Genomic DNA, 7,303 nt, shown 5'->3' on the forward strand with positions numbered 1-7,303 from the left:
TCTTTTAACACCATGTATTTACATGTATTTACATGGTGTATATTTTTTCATTCTCTAACTTCTAACTTACCTATAATAAAGCATATACTCATGTCTTATTGTTGTGTTGTTTTTAAATCCACTCTGACAATCTTTGTCTTTTAGTTGGTGTGGTTAGATCATTTGCATTTATTACAATTATTGATAAGTTTGGATTTAGGTATACTATTTTACTAATTATTATCTGTTTTGTATTAGTTAGGGTTCTCTAGAGAAACAGAATCAACAGGGAACACGCACAAATATAATATTTATAAAGTGTCTCACGTGACCACGGGAACGCAGAGTCCGAAATCCACAGGGTAGGCTGTGAAGCCGACGATTCTGATGGAGGGTCTGGATGAACTCCACAGGAGAGGCTCACCAGCTGAGACAGGAAGGGCCCGTCTCTTCTGAATCCTTAAAAAGCTCCCAGTGATCAGATTAAGCATCACTCATTGCAGAAGACACTCCCTTTGGCTGATTACAAATGGAATCAGCTGTGGATGTAGCTGACGTGATCATGATTTAATTCTATGAAATGTCCTCATCGAAACAGACAAGCCAGAACTTCTCCAACCAGACAAACAGGTACCACCACTTGGCCAAGTTGGCACATGAACCTGATCATGACATGTTTCCTCTGATTTTATTCCTCTATCCCCCTGTTCCTGCCTTCTTTTGGGTTGAGTGTTGTTTGGCATTCCATTTTAAAATTAATCATTTTGCTTATTTACTATGTATCCTTATACACATATAATTGCTTTAATTTTAATGCAATTTTATTGAGACATATTTATACACTGTACAATCCATCTGAAGTATACAATCAATGGCTCAAAGTAACATCACAAGGTTGTGCGTTTATCACCATACTTGATTGTAGAACATTTTCATTACTCCAGGAAGAAAAATTTAAAAAGAAAGAGAACTGAAACATCCTTTACCTCTTATCCCTCCCCCATCTTGTCCCCTAGCATTGATGCGGTATATTCGTTACTGTTGATAAAAGAATATTAAGATATTCTTAATTATAGCCCATAGTTTACAATAGGTGCATCCCCCCCATATACCACTCTATTATTAACTCCTTGTGATAGTTTCATACATTAGTTCTAGTTGATTGAAGAAAGTTTTCATATTTGTCCTGTTAATCATAGCCATCAGCCACCTCAAGATTTACCGAATTATACATTCCCACGTTTCAACCTCTGGATTTCCTTCTGTTGACAGTCATGACTCTAAATTTTCCCTGTCAACCACACTCACCCACAGTCCAGCACTGTTCATTATGCTAGCAATAATATGCTATCATCACCTCTATCCATTTCCAATCTGTTAAATTCAACTTAGCTAAAAATTCTGCATATTAAGCCACAGCTCCCCATTTTCTAGCCTCATTCTATCTCCTGGTAACCTATATTCTAGATTCTATGTCTGTGAGCTTACATAGTATAAATTAGTTCATATTAGTGTGATCTTAAAACATTCGTCCTTTTGTGTCCAACATTTCACTCAGCCTCATGTCCTCAAGGTTCATCCTTGTTGTTACATGCTTTAGGACTTCATTCTTTTCCACTGCTGAATAATAATCCATTATATATATTATATATATATGTAATATATTCTACCATATATGTAGTATACATATACCACATTTTTTCATCCATTCATCAATTAATGAACACTTGGGTTGCTTCCATCGTTTGGCAATCATGAATAGTGTCACTATGGACATCAGTGTGCAGAGGTCTCTTCGGTCCCTGCTTTCAGTTCCCCTGGGTATATACTGGGCAGCATCACAGAACAGCTCTATACTTGGCTTTCGGAGGAAACACCAAACTGCCTCCCTCAGTGGTTGTACCACTTTCCAGTCCCACCAGCAGTGAGTAAGTGTTTCTATTTCTCGTGACCCTCTCCGAACACTTGTCATTTCCTGTCTGTTTAACAGTGGTCATTCTAACAGGTATGAAATGATACCGCACTGTGGTTTTGCATAAATATATTTTTAAGTGATTGCTCTAGAGATTACTACACTTTCATACTCTGTTTTTCTTTTTTTGCAGGGGCAGACACCGGGAATTGAACCCGGGTCTCCAGCATGGCAGGCAAGGACTCTGCCACCGAGCCACCATTGCCTGCCCCACACTCTGTTTTGAATTAATATTTTACCACTTCTACTGCTTTATGTTGCAGTCGCCACATGTTACGTTATATCTACATACTAGAAACCCCCACCGAAATCCAAAATGTTCTAAAAAAATAAAGCTTATTTTAAAAAGCCCATTAGACAGTGTTGGTTTTTTTTTCTTTCCATTGTCACACATGTTTTAAAGAATTTAAGAGTAAGAGTCTTTTATATTTATGCAGATATTTATCATTTCTGCTCTTTTTCTTTAATGGGGTTATAAGGTTCTCTCTGACATTGGAAGGAAGTTGCCCGAAAAATTCCTTTAACATTGGTGAAATTCTGTTGGCAATAAATTCTCTTATTTTTTTCTTCATACTTGTGAAGGATGATTTTACTGGTTTTGAATTCTGGGTTGGCAGTTATTTTCTTTCAGCACTTTAAAAAATGTTGTTACTTCTTTCTAACTTTCATGGTTTCAGATGAGAAATACCCAGACCTTCGAGTAATTGTTACCCTAAATGTTATGTCATTTTTTTCTGGCTGCTTTCAAGGTATTTTCTTTGTCTCTAGTTTTCAGCAGCGTGGTTACGATGTGTCTGGGTATGGATTTCTTTAGTTTATCTTATTTGAGGTTTGCTGAACGTCTTAAAGCTGCAAGTTTATTTCTTTTCCCAAGTTTCAGAGTTTTAAACCATTATTTCTTCAACAATTCTTTTCTACACCACATTCTTTCTGCTCTGGTGAAGCTCTGTTCATTTATTTTTCCAATATTTCCTTTCTCTGTTATTCATATTGGATAACTTTTTAAAACTTCTTTTCAAATCCACTGACTCTTCTGTCATCTACATTGTGTTACTGAGTCTATCCAGTGAGTTTTTTATTTTGATTATTGTATTTTTTCAAGTCTAATATTTCTACTTAATTTCTTTTAATCTTTTATTTCCTGCTGAGCCTTTCTATCCTTCCATTCTTTACAAAAATATTCTCCCTTAGTTCTTATAGCCTGGTTATAATAGGTGTTTTAAAATCTTGGTCTCTTGATTCCAACTTGGAGTTGGTTTCTGTTCATTTTCTCTTTTTTTTTTTTGTAATATATTTAGATGTTGCCAGTTCTTCATAGATTGGGTAATTTGGGATTGTATCTTAGACATTTTGAATATTATGTTATGTGATTCTGGAGCTTAATTCTTATGCTGAATGTAAATTTTTTGTTTTAGCAAGCAATGGATTTGGTCAGGCTCACACTGCAAGTTCCTGCCTTCCTTCTGTGAGCAGTGGTTCCAATGTCAGTTCAGCTCTCAAAGACTCTGCAAACCTCTCCCTCTCATGGATGTGCCACATGGTGGCCGGTCTGGAACTTGGGCAATGATGTGACACACAGTCCGACTCTCAAAGCCTGTGTCATTTAGGCTCAGATCCATACATGCCTTAGGGATGAGCCTAGAGGTCCATATACCACTTTGTCAAATTATTTATTGAGCGCCCTCTTCTCAGCAATCATACAACATATTTCAACTCCCTGGGTCCCCTCTTTCTGGTCTTCTGGCTAGAAAGTCAGGGTTTAATTTCTCTGCTATGTTATGCACTTTCCATGGCTCCATCTGCCCTCAGTGCCAAGTGGGGAGAGGACAGAGAGAAGAAAAACAACAGTAATTCCCTGTTTTCAGGGAACCCGTGTTCTCAGAGAGAACATTTCCCTTGTACAGAACATGTGGTACCTGTCCAATTACCTCTGCCTGCCTCCACTGCCTCGATGGATTGTCTGGAGGCTGGGACAGGAGAAGACGGCGAGAGTCAAAATCCCATGCCTGGGACCATAGGTAGATAACTTCCCCTGGAGCCCATTCTATCTGCAGTCATACACAGTTCCTGGTGCCTGGCTAGGTGGGAGACAGCAAAGGGGAAAAATGAACTAACACTGAAGTTTCAGTGCTACTTCCAGTTCTTTTTACTCCCTCAACCTGCCTGCTACTGTGGTGACTTTGCACCCCAGAAAAAATTCTTAATTCTAATCCACTCCTGTGGGTATGGACTGATTGCATATAGGACCTTTGGATGAGGTTGCTTCAGTTACGGCATGGCCCAGCTCTATCAGGCTGGATTTTAATCCTGAAGTAATTTTATTACAGAGAAGGTCACAAGAGAGAGCAGCCACAGGAGAAGGAAGAAGCTGGAAGTCAATGGAAGCCTGAAGAGAAAGGAGAAGATGTTGCCGTGTGTATTCACGTGTGATGGAAAAACCAAGAAACCCCAAAGATCACTGGCCAACTAAAAGATACTGACCCAGGAAGAAAGCAAACTTTCTAGCCTCCGAAACCATGAGCCAATAAATTCTTGTTGTAAAGCCAAGCCATTGTATGGTATTTATTTTCACAGCCAAGAAACTAAAATAGCTGCTATTTAGTTTTCTGAGTTCATAATAGCTACCCCGTGCATTTTGGCCACAATTTTTATTTGCATTTAGTGGGAAAGACAAGGTGCAATCTCCTGATTCTTTATTGATTGGAATGGAAACAGTGTCTTCTGAGAAGCAAAAGGTTTTGCTTTAAGTCCAATTAGTAACTGTTTTCTTTTCTAGTTTGTGCTTTCTGTTCTATGTTTAAGAAATATTTAATGACCCTAAGGTCATAAAGATATTTCCCTATGTTTTTTTTTTTTCCTAGAAGTGTGGTAGTTTAGGTCTTGTATTTAAGTCTATGATCCATTTTTGCTTAATTTTTGTATATAATATGACTAAAAGTTGATGTTAACTTTTTTTTTTTTTTTTTTTTTGCAAATGAGCACCCAGTTGTTCTAGCACATTTGTTGGGAAGATTTTCTTCTCTACATTGAAGTGCTTTGGCACTCTTGTTGGAAATAAATTGACCATATATGGTTCTATTTCTGGACTCTACTCTGTTCTATTCATCTATATGTCTGTCTTTTTGCCTTACCACACTACTGGTAAATGTAGTATAGAATCCATCTTGAAGTCAAGTACGGTAAATCGTTTGACCTTGTTCCTCTTTTTCAAAGTTGTTTACTATTTTAGGACCTTTTCATTTCTATTAAAATTTTAGAATCAGCTTGTCATTTAAAAAGAAAAAAAGCTTGTTGTGATTTGATTGGTATTACATTAAATCTACAAATCAAGTTGGGAAAAAAAGACCTCTTAAAATGTTCAGTCTTCCTCTCTATGAACATTGTGCAATCTTTTCATTTATTCAGGTCAGTATATCGCAACTTTTTTTTTGTTTGGTCCATCCTACAGAGCCTTTTTAGCATTATTTTCCTAGCTGTCCCCATGAAATGTTAATAAGTGGATATATTTATATCTCTTTGTTTATTGTATGTATATCTGTACTTTAATATAAAAAGTGTACAATTTTTTCACACCTGTACCTTCCCACAAAAAATCAATTTTATGTCCTTTTGGGGTCATCTCCACCATATTGATAATATATGATTTTAAGACTTCTGTAAATTTTCCCAGCAAGGTTTTGTGGTTTTCAGCACACTGGTCTTGAGCATTTTTGTCAAATTTATCCTTAAGTATTTCATGGCTAATACTTATAAATATTTCTATTCCTGATTACTTGTTGCTGCTACACTGGGAAATAAAAATATGATTTATATATAGTAAAAATATAATTTATATATTTACATTCTATAAATATAAAGACATCGATTTAATAATTACAAATAGATGGTTTTATATATAAGAATATAGAAATATGATTTTTGTATACTGACCTTGCCTCCTGTGATCTTAATAAACTCAACTTATTAATTCTAGTAACTTTTTGTAGATTCTATAGGATTTCCTCTATAGATGGTTATGTTGTCTGCTAATAAAGACAGTTTTACATCTTTATTTTCAATCAGGGCGTCTTTTAGTTTTCTTTATTGCTTTATTGCACTGGCTAGAAGTTCCAGTACCATACTGAAAACCAGTAGTGAGAGTAGACATTCTTGCCTTATCTCTGATTTTAGAATGAAAGCATTGAGTCTTTGTTGGGTTTAGGAGGCTACCTTACAATCTCAAGTTATACATACTGCTGTGACAAATACCACACGGTGGGTTGGTGTAAGCGATGGGAATGTATTGGCTCATGTTCAGGGGTTAGATGAAATCTAAAACTGAGGCATCCGCAGGTGATTCTTTCTCACCAGAGACTGCTGGGGTCTGGTGCTGACTGACAGTGATCCTTGGGAGCTTTGGCTTTTCCCGTCACTCGGCGATGCACATGGTGGTGTCCTCTCTTCAAGCTTCCTGCTGACTTCTGGCTTCAGCTCCCCTCTGTGGCTTTCTCTGACTCTATCAGCATGTCTTCTGCTTCTAAAGGACTCTTGTAATCAGATTAAGGTCTACCCTCATTCAAATGGGCCAAACCGGAACTGACATAACATCTTCAAGATATTTACTTACAATAGGTTCACACCCACAGGAATGCAGATTGAGATTGAGAACACACGGTTTAGGGGGTACATAATTTAATTCACCACATTTAGGTGCTTTGTGTTTTCAGGAATGGATCTTGGATTTTGTCAATAGCTTTTTCTGCATCTACTAAGATAATCACTTGGGTTTTCTTTTATAGTCTGTTAGTATAATGAATTACCTTGATAGATTTTCAAATGTTAAACTAAACTTGCATTCCTGGAATAAGACCCACTGGATCATGATGTGCTATCATTTTTATATGGCGTTATATTTTACTTACTACATTCTTAAGAATTTTTGCATTTTGTTCATGAGAGATAATGATCTATAGTTTTCTTGTAATGTCTTTGTTTAGTTTTGGTCTCAACATTCTACATTGACCTCACAGGATAAATTGGGAAATATTCTCCACTCCTCAGGTTTCTGGAAGAGTTTGTGAAATTTGGAAATATTTCTCCCATAATGAAATTTTTTTTCTGTTTTTAAGTCTTATTCTTACAATGTGTAAGTTTAGATCATTGGTGTGAGACCTTTCTCTCTTTCTAATGTATGCAGTTAATGTTATACATTTCCCTCTAAGTACCTGCTCTAGCTGCATCCCACAAATTGTGATACATTGTACTTTCATTTCCATTCACTTTGAATAGTTTCTAATTTCCCATGTAACTTCTTCTTTGACCCGTGGGTTATTTTAGAAATTCATATATAGTTTCTGAACATTTGGGGAATTT

Source organism: Tamandua tetradactyla, chromosome 23, assembly GCF_023851605.1.
Source record: "Tamandua tetradactyla isolate mTamTet1 chromosome 23, mTamTet1.pri, whole genome shotgun sequence".
Lineage (NCBI taxonomy): Eukaryota > Metazoa > Chordata > Mammalia > Pilosa > Myrmecophagidae > Tamandua > Tamandua tetradactyla.